The sequence below is a fragment of the Schistocerca cancellata genome, chromosome 9 (assembly GCF_023864275.1).
Source record: "Schistocerca cancellata isolate TAMUIC-IGC-003103 chromosome 9, iqSchCanc2.1, whole genome shotgun sequence".
Classification (NCBI taxonomy): Eukaryota; Metazoa; Arthropoda; class Insecta; order Orthoptera; family Acrididae; genus Schistocerca; species Schistocerca cancellata.
Genome location: NC_064634.1, coordinates 177126202 through 177142457, shown reverse-complemented (window position 1 = coordinate 177142457; position 16256 = coordinate 177126202).

Genomic DNA, 16256 nt, shown 5'->3' with positions numbered 1-16256 from the left:
CTTTCAAAAAAGGGAACAAAACAATTATCATGGTGTCAGTCGAAATTCAGGGGGATATAACAATTTTCAGAAGAAGGACCATAATTTTTATCCAAAACAAGAACAACATTTTCGCGATAATAATCAACAAAATAGAGAACACTTTAGGGATCAAAATCACAGAAATTTTGATAGAGGTCAGTACAATAGAAACTACCAACAATCAGGTAATGTTTGGCATAGGAATGGGAACAGAAATGTGGATCAGAGGCATTGGCAGAACCACAATCAGCAGTTCAAGCAGGAACAAGTTGTAATTCAGGAAACAAAAAACGAGTAGACGCCCCCTTGAAGGTCCGCAAGGTTGAGGCAGAAGGTGAGCATGTTGAAAGGACCAATGGATGTGACTATCATAAACCCAAACATGACAGTTCCAAACCTAAGCTATCACATGAGGTTATTAGTTGTTACTTATTGAAAAAATTTCAAGAGGAAAATAATATTGATAAAGATAAAATTTTCAGTACACAAGAACATACAGTAGATAGAAGTAATTGTGATTCATTTAATTTAACGGAGTTTTACACTTGGGCAGAAAAGAACAACACTTTGTCAGACGTTGTCATTTGTAGTAGTTCAGAGATGTGTGTGAATGAAAGAGAGAATGCATGCTGTGAGAATGAAAATATTGGTGAAAGGGATCTGGTAACTTTAGAAAGGGGAAATAATATTTTGGGGGATAATTTGAATGTGTATGACCTGAATATGTATAATGATAATGATGTTGATGATAAAGTTGATAATGATAGTAATGGGATTGATGATGATGTTGAGGAAAGGTATTTCATTAGTTTAAATAGGGAGTTGGGTATACACATGGTTGAAAATGGATTAAATAGTGAGAATATTATAGAAATTCCCAGGGATGTTACCAGTATGAATAAAGCTCACAAGCTGGATGTATGTGAAAGTGTGAATTTTTATGTTGTTGGTAAAGAATCTGACTACACAAATAATGATGACACATGTATATCTTCTAGCCTAAATGAAACTTTTACAGATACTAATGACACACACACATTTCTTATGAATCTATGGCTGAACAGTGAAACTATTTCTTTTGACAAGAACTTTAGAAAGATGCTTATTAATGTATGTGAAACTGTATGTCGTGAGTGGTGGAAAAAGATGAGATATTTTACTTTTGAAAAACTGAAGGATAAGTACTTCAATAGTATACAATGTGATTTGGATAAAAATTCTTGGCTATTTGAGATAATAGAGAGTACTAATGACAATTTTGTATCTTGTGCACATTTTATAACTGCGACAAATAATACATGTAATGATATACCATATGATTCTGATAAGTATAGGTTTGGGGAAATTGAAAGTGATTTATTACATGAGGATACAGGTTCTGAGAAAAGTGATCAATTTTGCAGTCCTTATATAAAAGTTCAAATTGGGTCATGGATTGGTAAATGTTTAATTGATACAGGAAGTGAGATCTCGGGAATATCTGAAAGGTTAAGCAAGAAATTGAAAGTGGGGAAAGATTATGTTGAAATGCCAGTTGTTGGGGTAAAGATAAAAGGTGCTACTGGGAAGAGCAGTAAATTGATAAAAAGCCAGGCTTTAGTGACATTTTTAATTGAAGGCAAGCTGTTTACACATGGATGTTTTGTAATTCAGGAATTTAATGAGGATTTTCTTTTGGGTATGAATTGGATAGTAAAAGTAAATACAGCATTTGATTGGATTGGAAGAAAACTTTTGATAGAAACTAGTGAAAGGGAATACATTCAGACAAATTTTGTGAACACACTTGGTGATCAGAGTAATGGAAATTTTGACAGTATCAATTTACTAAAAGAAAATAGATTGGAGAATATTGAAATTCATAGATTTGATACTGATGAAGTTGAATTTGGGAATTTAGTAAATTTGAAAATTTCGGAAACACAAAATTTATCTGGGGAGCAAAAACAGCAGTTAGAAAATCTGCTGTGGGAATACAGTGATGTTTTCAGTGACATACCTGGTAGGGTAAAGGGTTATCAGTGTGAGCTTCAGGTAAAATCTCATGAACCATTTTTCATAAAACCATACAGTATTGCAATATCAAAAAGACCTGCTGTTGAGAAAGAGCTGAAAAAGATGGAAGGATGTAATATAATAGAAAGGAGTATCAGTGCATATAATAATCCTCTAGTAGTAGTTTCGAAAAAAGATGGTGGAGTGAAACTATATAAACAGAAATCATAATTTCAAAATTTAAATAACCTATTATCATCTAAAACAAAAGTCCTCCACTGGAATACGTTTGTTAGAACAAAACTGCCTGTACAACCAAGTATGTATATTTGCATGTATAAAGTAATAATTTGAAGTCACATGTTAATTGAAACTGATGAAAAAACACTGTTGTAACAAAAAATGAGAGAAAGATTTATTTTTACTTTTTTACAAAAAAAAGTCTCCATAGTGAGCATTTCTGAATTTTTCTAATTTTTGGAAGCTAAGTCTTCCCTGTGGGTGAAGGCATGCATGTGAGGACATGCATGCAAAGGTATAAGTTTCAAAACCAATTTTAGATAAAGCCTCATGATATATGAGCAGTTTATTGTTGTTTATACTGATGTTGTGGGGAGCAAAAGTACTCTTCACAAGAATGTGATTTGTAGTAATATTGTAGTAGAGGAAAGTGTACATAAATAATTGCAAAAAAAAATTTAGATAATACTGATGTATCTTTAACTTACTAAAAGAAGAAAATCACAAGAAAAAAATATAAAAAAAACATGAGTTAAAAAAAATTTAAAAAGAAAATCATAAGCAAAAAAAATATATACAAAAAACAAAAAAAACCATGACTAATAAAAAAATATAAAAATTAAAAAAAATCCGAAGTTAAAAAAAATATATATAAGGCAAATATAGAGAAAAACACATTACACTATATATGTCCAGTATCGTTTTTACTGTACAATATGTAAGCATAATGAAATTAACATTAATATTTATAAAAAAAATTTAAATCTTATTCTGGGAAATGAGTTTTGCCTTTCTATTATTTTCAATCTGTATGCTGTATGTTAGAATATTTCTCATGTATGATTTATACCATGTATATTTGTCATGTTAAATAATTTTTTTTACTTGAAATTTTTGTGTATGAGATTGATGGGGAAGTATCATTGCAACAACAGCCAGTAACTAGTCCACAGATTCAAAGAGTCCAAATTTGGAAGAGGTTATCAGACTGCATCATTAATGTACTAATTGTGTAATACAGATCCATTACTTAGTGTAGTCGGGATTTTGTTGTAAACAACGAAAGCCCTGGGGAGCAGTTGTAATGGATCTGGGAGATGTTATTTTTTTTTACCGTATTTGTCGATACCGAATTGTAAATGTTTTCTTATATTTTTGTCAGGATTTATTATAATTTGTCTTATTATATGTTAATTTACTTCTGTTTTTGAGAGTAAAAGCATATTGATTACTATTAGAAAATGTATCGAAGAATAGCAAAGAGACTGATTACAACTGGAAGATTGTGTGTGGTGTAAAACATCTTTGACGTAGGAGTCGTCTTTGACTGTACTTAGTCGGCAGCTAACTCTTGGTGTGTGTTGACCATGGTGTTGACGGAAGAACAATGTGAAGGTCGCCGTCATAAATAATTTTGAAGTATGTTACTATTATTTTTGTATTAACTAAAAAAAAGAAGAAACTACATTTGAAGAAACTGTATATGAAACACCAAAATGAGAGAAACACGTTGAACCACGTCAATTCTGCAACCAACAAAGATGCATTGTGGAATCATACTTAGACAACTGAAGCCAAGACTATATCGCCGTGTAAACGTTTAATGGAAAAGGTACTGTCACGAAATATGGCAAATTTAAGTAAATAAAAAATAGTGAGCATATTTTCAACTTGTGTCTTAGCCGTATTTCAATTGTGGGCGTCAGCCGGGATAACATTTGCCGTATTTCAATTGCCACCATTTCTCTGCTCGGCGACTGACTCACAGCTACTCTAACTGCAGAGCTCCCGCGCTCCTCGCTGTCCAGCAGCGATGACAAAACAATCTTCCAGTGACGTAGCTACTCTAACCATAGAGTGTACGCGAATAATCAGCAAACTCAAAATTGTCACATACAAAATTGAGACACACAACGTATGTACAAATTCCACAAACGTAAATAAGAAACTCCCAATGGACCTTTTACTTTTGTACCTTTGTCCTTGCATGATGGCCAGGACAGTACGTAGTGAAGTCGGTCCACATGCTAGAAATCAAAGAAACAAGTTTATTGGTAAACTCATAAATGAACAGTTCAAGGTTATGACGCGAAAAAGTAAATAATTGCAACTTCTGGGATTGTAATAACGTCTCTCATAGTAGTCCAGTTCGGTGTAGCTGTTCGTCATCTCCTAGGCCGACTGTAGTCGAATTGAGGCCCTCAGTAATCAAGTATTCGGCCCTTGGTTCTCAAATGTATTTTATAGTAATACGGGTGACATAGAACCGCTTCTCATGGGTAGCACGAAGTATCGACGGCCAAGCGACTTGTCTGGCGTAGCGGTAATTTTGTTTACGGGGCGCTTGTAGAATTATGATTAGAGTTCAGAGAACAACATTAAGCAACTCAATATCACTTGCCTGGAACTTAGAGTAAACGATGGAAGTAGCGTGTACCGGAAAAGTTCTCAGGAGGTACAAATGTTAGGTGCTCTATTTATAATTGGTCTTCGGAGTGACATCTCATTGCAATGATGGAAGCTGTGAGCTACTGCGCCACCCCGCCCTCTAGGATCAGTGTGTCAGTTAGTGAAAACAGTATCATTATGTGTTATTTTTTATTTTCTATGTCATATTCAGTAGCATCAAACTGATGAGAAAGTCTCCATGGTCATGGAATGAGTCAGTACACGAAATAATAACAGAAGATTGAACATAGAGTGCAGGAGGACAGTGGCACAACTTTAGACAACATTATTTTTGTTCATTCTAGAGAGGCATTCTATAGAAAATAGGTGAACATCCTTTCAGGCCATGAGTACAAATTCTTACGCTAAACTGTTTTTCGTGCTCAGTCAGTTGTTAAATATAAGTATAAACTATTCAGAAAAGCTAAACCAGTTGCAATAGAGACCTTTTTAACCCTTATTAAGGAGCAAGAATGTCAAGCTGTTTGTAACGATGATTATCTACATGATAAATATAATGCTTTGCTGAACACATTTCTCGTACTCATCGAAAGCTGCTTTCCACTGGAACGTTCATAACAGGGTAGTGGCACTAATAGGCTGCTTGGGTGGCGATGTAGAAGGATAAGAACATCATGTAGAACATATTGGGGATTATATAAATAAGTTAGATGCAGTCAAAATCGAATAGTAACAGCCCATTACAAACAGTATTGAAAGGCGCTTAACAAGTTATTATGAAGGCAAAAAAGGTATGTGGTACGCAAATAGAATAGCTAATTCTCAGGATAATGTAAAACCATTTGGTCAGTAGTGAAGGAGGAGTCTACCAGCAGAACCAAAGTCAGCGCATAGTACAAATGATAAGTCGGATATATGTACAGCATTTAATAATCACTTTCCGAATGTAGCAAGCGAACTAAATAGAAGCTTAGTTTCTACCGAGAATCATGTGACTGTCTTAGAAAATAGCTTTCCAGGATTTTTATCTGAAATTCTCCTCCATGATACTGGCAAAGGAGAAAAGATGTCAATAGTTGAATCAGTGAAGACTAAGGAGTCTCACAGATACGATGGGGTACCTAGCAGAACACTAAGGTATTGTTTTGCATATGTTAGCCCTTACGTGTAACTTTTCCTTTAGGAATGGTCAGTTTTTTGATCGATTAAAGTACTCAGAAGTGAAATCGCATTACATAAAAGGAGAAAGGGATAATGGAGATAATTTCTACACCACCGGTGTTTGCTAAAGTTATTGAAAAGGTTGTATATACAAGGGTAATTGATCATTTTGATTCTCATAATTTGCTGTCAAAGCAAAGAAGAGTCCAAGCGTTTGCAGCCTTTTATTTGATCCGTCCAGAACCTCACAGAGAAAACAGCATATTAAATTTTCAATTGGGCTAACATATGCTAAACTATTTCTAAATTAAATGGTTCAAATGGCTCTGAGCACTATGGGACTTAACATCTGAGGTCATCAGTACCCTAGAACTTAGAACTACTTAAACCTAACTAAGCTAAGGACATCACACACATCCACGTCCGAGGCAGGATTCGAACCTGTGACCATAGCGGTCGCGCGGTTCCAGACTGAAGAGCCTAGAACCGCTCGGCAACCTCGGCCGGCATTTTTAAAACAAAACTGTGTGTTTGACATGTATAAATGATATGCCCTCTAGTATTATAGGTGATTCTAAAATATCTGTTTGCTGATGACACCAATTTGATAGTGAAGGATGTTGTGTGCAATATTGACGGAGCATCAAATAATGCTGTTCGAGAAATGAGTTCATGGCATGTGTGAAACAAATTGAAGCTAAATAACACTAAGACTCAGGTCTTACTGTTCCTGACACTCAATTCAACAAAAACTGACATTTCGGTTACACAGAATGGATATACAGGGTGAGTCACCTAACGTTACCGCTGGATATATTTCGTAAACAACATCAAATACTGACGAACCGATTCCACAGACCGAACGTGAGGAGAGGGGCTAGTGTAATTGTTTAATACAAACCATACAAAAATGCACGGAAGTATGTTTTTTAACACAAACCTACGTTTTTTTTTAAATGGAGCCACGTTAGTTTTGTTAGCACATCTGAACATATAAACAAATACGTAATCATTGCCGTTTGTTGCATTGAAAAATGTTAATTACATTCGGAGATATTGTAACCTAAAGTTGACGCTTGAGTACCAATCCTCCGCTGTTCGATCGTGTATATCGGAGAGCACTGCAACATACATAGCGTTTCTACAGAATTATCTGCCAACGTTGCTCGAAAATGTCCCACTGGAAACGCGTCGACGTATGTCGTATCAGCATGATGGTGCACCTGCACATTCCGCTATTAACACTAGGCTGACCCTTGACAGGATGTTCGACGGGCGTTTCATACGACGTGGAGGACGCATAAATTGGCCAGCCCGTTCTCCTGATCTTACACCTCTGGACTTCTTTCTGTGGGATACGTTAAAGGAGAATGTGTACCGTGATGTGCCTACAACCCCAGAGGATATGAAACAACGTATTGTGGCAGCCTGCGGCGACATTACACCAGATGTACTGCGGCGTGTACTACATTCATTACGCCAGAGATTGCAATTGTGTGCAGCAAATGATGGCCACCACATTGAACATCTATTGGCCTGACATGTCGGGACACACTCTATTCCACTCCGTAATTGAAAACGGAAACCACGTGTGTACGTGTACCTCACCCCTCATGGTAACGTACATGTGCGTCAGTGAAAAAGACCAATAAAAAGGTGTTAGCATGTAGACGTAATGTGCTGTTCCAGTCTCTTCTGTACCTAAGATCCATCACCGTTCCCTTTGGATCCCTACGTAATTCGGTGCTCTCCGATACACACGATCGAACAGCGGAGGAGTGGTACTCAAGCGTCAACTTTACGTTGCAATATCTCCGGATGTAATTAACATTTTACAATGCAACAAATGGCACTGATTACGTATTTGTTTATATGTTCAGATGTGCTAACAAAACTAACGGGGTTCCATTTAAAAAAAACGTAGGTTTGTGTTAAAAAACATGCTTCCGTGCATTTTTTATGGTTTGTATTAAACAATTAAACTAGTCCCTCTCCTCACGTTAGGTCTGTGGAATCGGTTCGTCAGTATTTGACGTGGTTTACGAAATATCTCCATCGGTAACGTTAGGTGACTCACCCTGTATAACTAGCGATAGTGGACAGCTTGAATTCCTAGGCGTTCAGATAGACAGTAAGCTGTAGTGGAAAGCCCGTGTTCAAGTCGTTGCTCAGGAACTAAGTGCTGCTTTATCTACCGTTGGAGCACAATTTGAAATAAGTGGTAGTTCAACACGAAAAGTAGTCTACTTTGCTTGTTTTCATTCGCTTATGACGTATGGTATTATTCTTTTGGGTAATTCTTCTGATTCAAAAGGATTCTTTTTGCTCAGAAGTGGGGCGTTCGAGCAGTATGTATTGTAAGTTTACGGACCTCCTGTTGACCCTGTTCAGTAATCTGAGAATTCTGACATTGGCCCCTCAGTACGTATTTTTTGCAATGTTGTTTGTTGATAACAATGTCAGATTATTCCCATGAGTTATCAGCTTTCTATCAGTAAAGAGTAGGAGGGAATACAGTCTGAATCTGGAAATTATTTCTTTGACTATTGTGCAGAAAGGCGTGCAGTATTGTACTGCATCTGTTTTCACTAACTTGCCACAAGAATTCAGAAATCGTAGCAATGATCTTTGCACTTTCAATTGAAACGTCCCCTTAGAACAAATTATACAAGACTGTGCTTAACCTGACACACAATATTATTTAGCGCAACGCAATCTGACTATCAAAGATCCCTGCAAAAGAATGGCCCTGAGTAACATTAAACTATACCTTTCAGAAATCACTTACCTCACAAAAATCTTCAATACTCGAACTACTGCAATACAGCGAGCGCCACTACTGCCAGTTAAATAAAAGATTCAAACTACTGAAGGCACTAACTACTGATAGGGGTAGTTAGCAAATGAAAGATTTTAATAGAGAACAAACACTGTATTTACCTTAATAATCATAATATAAATAGCAGTTCAATTTCAAAACTTCCGCCATCTCTCTCCCCACATCCACCACTGCTGGCGGCTCACCTCCAACTGCGCAACGCTACGCGCTGTTCACATCCAGCTGCCGCTGCCCAACACTACAATGGCAGACAACAATGCAAACTATCCACATACTGCATACAGCACAGCCAGTGATTTTCATACAGAGCGCTACGTGGCATTACCAATATAAAAATCTAAACAGCCTACTTACATAGCCCCCATGCTCCCCACAAAAAATTTTACAAATGTTTTTGGCCAGTGGCCAATAATGATTTCATAAAATTTTTTATAATTACACTAACAAAGATATCCAATCCACACACTTATTGATACAATGTTGGTCAAAAGCTAAAATTTTCTCACAGTCCATAAAGACAGTCCTGATCATTCATCATAATAGTAATTACAGTTTTTTTTTCACAAAGTCTCATTAGTAAAAGAAATTGCACACAGAAGTAGTGGATTTCCATGCAGTCTTGAAGAAGTAGTGGTGTCCTTCCAACGGAAAGACAGTGCTGACTCTTGACATGCTGACAGGTAATGGGCCACAATGGAGCAAACCCACAGCAGAGTCATTCGAAGTTCTGACGAATATTGGTAGGTAGGTCATCACAGAGTAGACCCACTGTAGTCCTGAAAGAGAGTATGGTATTGGTGGGCCACCAGAGGCGCAAACCCACTACAGTCCTTGTAGAAATAATGGTATTGGTGGGCCATCAAAGATGCAGACCCACTGTAGTCATTGTAGAGAGTATGGTATTGGTGGGCCACCAGAGATGCAGACCCACTGTAGTCCTTGTAGAGATGGCCAGCAGCCATCTGTTGTGACTGTGCAGGTGCACAATCACCATTGAAGAGTCTTGCAGTTAATACAGCAAATCCATAACCACCACTTGTGCACGCACAAAGTTTTTGGAATTGTCCTTAGAAGTCTTGCAGTCACAAAAATCTTCAATACTCGAACTACTGCAATACAGCGAGCGCCACTACTGCCAGCTAAATAAAAGATTCAAACTACTGAAGGCACTAACTACTGATAGGGGTAGTTAGCAAATGAAAGATTTTAATAGAGAACAAACACTGTATTTACCTTAATAATCATAATATATATAGCAGTTCAATTTCAAAACTTCCGCCATCTCTCTCCCCACATCCACCACTGCTGGCGGCTCACCTCCAACTGCGCAACGCTACGCGCTGCTCACATCCAGCTGCCGCTGCCCAACACTACAATGGCAGACAACAATGCAAACTAGCCACATACTGCACACAGCACAGCCAGTGATTTTCATACAGCGCGCTACGTGGCATTACCAATATAAAAATCTAAACAGCCTACTTAAACAATTCTAAACTGAAGAGTTTCCCCTTCGTGACTTTATTTAAACTTGTGGGTTGTCATCTACATAGCACTCATATACTTTCATTTTGCCTAATATTACACTTCTGTTACAATCTCACGTACTGACTCGATCCCTGACCATGAAGACTTGCTCCTTAGTTTGGCACTACGGAACACGACGTATAAAATATAACTAAAAAAATCAAAATCTTGCAGTAGTTCCAGAGATTCACGTCACATAGAGACAATAAAATACGGCGGGGGGACTTAAGTTTATAAAATGTATAGAAGGAAAACCTATTTACGAGGGTAAATCAGAAAGTCTTTGCCCCTATTGTTTTAGCCAAGTAACGACTGTAAATGCGAAGTCAACATCTCCATTCCCAGCGTTGGTCCTTTCTTGGTTCGTGCCAGCCTTATCTACCGGTAGCTCCGCCTCACGGCTCTGCTCTGAAGTTGTTGAAGACGGCGGTTGCGCTACACACGCCCAAGGACTTAAGGCAACGAACTGTGGTTCGTTTTCTATGCAGCAATGTACGAACGACCATAGAGTTCTACCGAAAAGACAGCCTACATTTGGGGAAAACTGTCTCGCTTTGATAACTGTGAAGTGATAGTGTTGCGAGTTCGACAGAGGCCGTGAAGTCTTGCATGACAACGGGCGGTCGGGGAGGCCGCGTTCGTCGCTGACTGACGGCAATAACTCCCGCGTCGATGCAATGATGAAAGCAAATCGGCGTGTACACATCACGGCCACTTCCCGGGAGCTTTGCATATTATGAGGGAGTGCTTACGGAGTCATTCACGGACGCTTAGCGTACCGGAAAGTTTCATGTCGGTGGTTGCCTAAGCCGTTGTATGACATGATGAAAGGCAAGCGAATGATATCTTCACTGAATCATCTGTAACGGTACTCCAAGGAGGGTGAAGGTATCCTAGATCATGTTGTTACTGGCGATGAAACGTGTATACTGCATTTCACGCCAGAATCTAATCAGCAGAGCGTGATGTGGAAACATCCGGGTTCACCTGTGACAAAAAAATTCAGTTCAGCGCCGTCTTTTGGGAAAGTGACGTTAACGACCTTCTGGGACAGCCGTGCACCGCTCCTGCTGGTTTTCATGCCACAAGGTGCAACCATCAATGCTGACAGTTATGGTTTCTGCACACTGTCACGTCTGACGGCTGCCATCAGGCGAAGGTGCCGAGCGACTCCTGATGTGGACAACGTGATTCTGCTCCACGACAGTATGAGACCACATGTGGCAACCAGGATTGCCTAAAATCTCCGGGCATTTCACTGGGAGACTCTGGACCACCCACCATACAGTCCAAATCCCACCCTTAGTGATTTACATGTTTTCAGAATACGGAAGAAGTTCCTGGTAGGACAGCGATCCATAAGTAACGATGAACCCAAGACAGCAGTTCGACGGTGGTTCCATAGTCAGCCGGACGAATTCTACGGAAGGGGAATCGCAAATTTAGTGCAGCGATGAGAAAATGGTTCAAATGGCTCTGCGCACTAAGGGACTTAACATCTGAGGTCATCAGTCCCCTAGAACTTAGAACTTCTTAACCTAACTAACCTAAGGACATCATACACATCCATGCCCGAGGCAGGATTTGAACCTGCGACCATAGCGGTCGCGCAGTGCCAGACTGCACCGATGAGAAGAATGTCTGAACTGGTGTGGAGACTATGTGGAAAAATAGTGTAAGGTACGTAGGGTAGGATGTATATTTGTCATTACCTGTATTTGGCTGGAGAAATATAGGGCAAAGAATATCCCATTTGGTCTCGTACATGAATAGATTCTCGTGATAATAGTTTCATATGGCTCAATGGCCTAATCAATTCTGTCAATTACGAGGTGCATTCAAGTTCTAAGGCCTCCGAGTTTTTTTATAATTAACTACTCACCCGAAATCGATGAAACTGGCGTTACTTCTCGACGTAATCGCCCTGCAGACGTACACATTTTTCACAACGCTGACGCCATGATTCCATGGCAGCGGCGAAGGCTTCTTTAGGAGTCTGTTTTGACCACTGGAAAATCGCTGAGGCAATAGCAGCACGGCTGGTGAGTGTGCGGCCACGGAGAGTGTCATTCATTGTTGGAAAAAGCCAAAAGTCACTAGGAGCCAGGTCTGGTGAGTAGGGAGCATGAGGAATCACTTCAAAGTTGTTATCACGAAGAAACTGTTGCGTAACGTTAGCTCGATGTGCGGGTGCGTGGTCTTGATGAAACAGCACACGTGCAGCCCTTCCCGGACGTTTTTGTTGCAGTTCAGGAAGGAATTTGTTCTTCAAAACATTTTCGTAGGATGCACCTGTTACCGTAGTGCCCTTTGGAATACAATGGGTAAGGATTACGCCCTCGCTGTCCCAGAACATGGACACCATCATTTTTTCGGCACTGGCGGTTACCCGAAATATTTTTGGTGGAGGTGAATCTGTGTGCTTCCATTGAGCTGACTGGCGCTTTGTTTCTGGATTGAAAAATGGCATCCACGTCTCATCCATTGTCACAACCGACGAAAAGAAAGTCCCATTCATGCTGTCGTTGCGCGTCAACATTGCTTGGCAACATGCCACACGGGCAGCCGTGTGGTCGTCCGTCAGCATTCGTGGCACCCACCTGGATGACACTTTTGGCATTTTCAGGTCGTCATGCATGACTGTGTGCACAGAACCCACAGAAATGCCAACTCTGGAGGCGATCTGTTCAACAGTCATAGGGCGATCCCCCAAAACAATTCTCTCCACTTTTTCGATCATGTCGTCAGACCGGCTTGTGCGAGCCCGAGGTTGTTTCGGTTTGTTGTTACACGATGTTCTACCTTCATTAAACTGTCGCACCCTCGAACGCACTTTCGACACATCCATAACTCCATCACCACATGTCTCCTTCAACTGTCGATGAATTTCAATTGGTTTCACACCACGCGAATTCAGAAAACGAATGATTGCACGCTGTTCAAGTAAGGAAAACGTCGCCATTTTAAGTATTTAAAACAGTTCTCATTCTCGCCGCTGGCGGTAAACTTCCATCTGCCGTACGGTGCTCCCATCTCTGGGACGTATTGACAATGAATACGGACTCATTTTAAAACAATGCGCATGTTTCTATCTCTTTCCAGTCCATAGAAAAAAAAAACGGAGGCCTTAGAACTTGAATGCACCTCGCATATGCCATTTCATGTCTGTATTGGATAACATTGACTTGAACCATGACGGCAAGTGGGAAGCATAAAATTTAAGAACTTCAGAAGGAAAACGACAATAGGTCATACAACCGCGAGACAGTGGTACGTCAGAGTGAGCGGAGAGCCGTTCCAGTGCAGGGGCTGCTGAAGATAACATGGACGCTGTAGGATGCGTAGCACTAGTCCGCGCAGCGAATTCTGCCATCCACCTGTGGATGCCAATGGCATCGTTTTCACAGAGGCTGTTGACCTAATTTATCGTAGTTCAGTCAATTTATACGAAATAAATATAAATTATATACAGAAACCTTTTTCCTAAATCAGTCTACCTATTAGTAAACACCGTACCAAAATACCTCCAGTAGTTCCTGAGATTAACCCGAACACACAGACAGAAGTGTGCAAGAGGCTTCTATTTGTATATTGAGAGATGCATCTAGCAACTAAGAGCTGAATCTAAAAGCGTCAACTAAGTGTCAGATTTTCTGTCAGTGACAATCAAAAATACCAGGTGATCAAAAAGTCAGTATAAATTAGAAAACTGAATAAATCACGCAAAAATGTAGATAGAGAGGTACAAATTGATACACATGTTTGGAATGACATGGGGTTTTACCAGAACAAAAAAATACAAACGTTCAAAAAATTCCCGACAGATGGTGCTTCATCTGATCAGAATAGCAATAATTAGTATAACAAAGTAAGACAAAGCAAAGATGATGTTCTTTATAGGAAACGTTCAATATGTCCACCATCATTCCTCGACAATAGCTGTAGTTGAGGAATAAGGTTGTGAACAGCACTGTAAAGCATTTCCGGAGTTATGGTGAGGCATTGGCGTCGGATGTTGTCTTTCAGCATCCCTAGAGATGTCGGTCGATCACGATACACTTGCGACTTCAGGCAACCCCAAAGCCAATAATCGCACGGACTGAGGTCTAGGGACCTAGGAGGCCAAGCATGATGAAAGTGGCTGCTGAGCACACGATCATCACCAAACGACGCGCGCAAGAGATCTTTCACGCGTCTAGCAATATTTTTTTTGTTCTAATAAAACCCCATGTCATTCCAAGCATGTGTGTCAATTTGTACCTCTCTATCTACATTATTCCGTGGTTTATTAACTTTTCAATTTTATACTCACTTTTTGATCACCCGGTACTTGCAGATGCAGTAATGTTTCAATATGTGCTTAATTTTGACTGCTGTTGGTGAATCCGGCCGTTATATAAGTGAAGTTGCCCGGTTATCTCAGGAACACAGGTGTAAGTAGCGTGTCCACTGCTTGGTCAGACGATATGAGAGGGGAATGTTTTATTGTTTGTCTTCCAGTACTGAGAACTAACGGGTGTGCTCGACCCTTAGCGATCAGCTGCTATGGTATAAATTTAGACTCGCAAATAACTTGAATTCGTGAATCGCGTTACAAAGATGGTGAAATTAAAGGTAGCACTTATTTGTAATAAGAAACATTAAATGAATTTAGACTCTTTATTTTAACGGTTTTTGTGATAATATTTACTGTGTATGTGACTTATTAGTGGTTTCTTCATTCACCTCTGCCTTTCTTGTGTTGTGACCTGATATTTGTGAGTGTTTCGTATCGAGCAACGTAACCTCTTACCTGTGTTTACATTCCGCGCTGACAAGTTGCAGCTGTAGCGGCGCATCGAAATCTAAGTACTAATTATTTGTTTGTGTCTAGTGGTTTATTTAGGAACTTTAGTAGTCTTCAACCAGAGTTTTTTGTGTTTTCTGGTGAAATAATTTCAGAAGAACCTTTTTGGTACTGTTTTCAGCTTTCTTACTGTGTCATTAGACGTTTGATTCTCTTTCTGTATTAGTCTTTTGTTATATTCACATTTATTGTTTATTACTACTGTTAATAATAGTAGTTACTTCCCTTGTAGAGTAAGTTTGTGATTATTGTAGTCAGGTTTTTAACATCTTCTTATTGTAGTAGCGGAACTTAGAAAAAGTAAAATTTTACCATGAGTGAGAAGTGAGGGCTTTGCCGTAGGTTCGTGAGTAGTGGATTGCGGTGTGAGACTTGTTCGAAGTATTTTCACTGGGGGGAATGCAATGGGGAAGCCAGTGGGCATTCTGGTGAGGTCCTCTCCTGGAACTGCAGGTTATGTAGCAACAGTAAGTTGATAGAGGAACAGGAGCGTAAGATCTGTGCCCTTCAGGTGCAGTTGAAAAACGCACAGGAGGAGCTAGATAGGATGAGGAGGGAGAAGGGGGTTGGGGAATGGGAGCTGGCTGTTGCAAGAGATCTGCTAGGAGAAGAAGATTTTCAGATAGTTTTACTATTGGTGTTTACAATAGATATGACCAACTGTCAGAGTCCAGTGGAGAGGAATCTCTACTAGCTGTAGATGTAGGAAGTATGCAGCAGACCTCAGTAGTTACAGTGGCTAGAACAGTAGCAAAGTCGAAGAGGAAGAAGAAGGTTCTGCTGTTAGGTAGCTCTCATGGCAGAGGTGTAGGCCAGCAGTTGCAGGAAGTGCTGGGGAGTGAGTACCAGGTCACCAGCATTGTGAAGCCTAATGCAGGATTGGCTCAGGTGACTGTTAACATAGGGGGGTTATGTAGGGATTTTACTAAAGAGGATCAGGTAATGATTGTGGGTGGGGCTGGTAATAGTATTGATAGGGATGGGGAATATGACACAGATGGTGACCTGGAAAAGATAGCCACTCAGACTGGCAACACGAATGTGCATTTCGTGGAACTGTTTCAGCGTCACGATCGGCCTCATCTTAATACAGCCATCAGGCGTAATAACATGAGACTTGGGGGTGCGCTGATGACAGAAAGCATGGGTCACATTTCAGTTGTGTTGGTGGAGTCTATCAGCAGGACGGGTTTTACTAGACATGGCCTGCACCTCAAC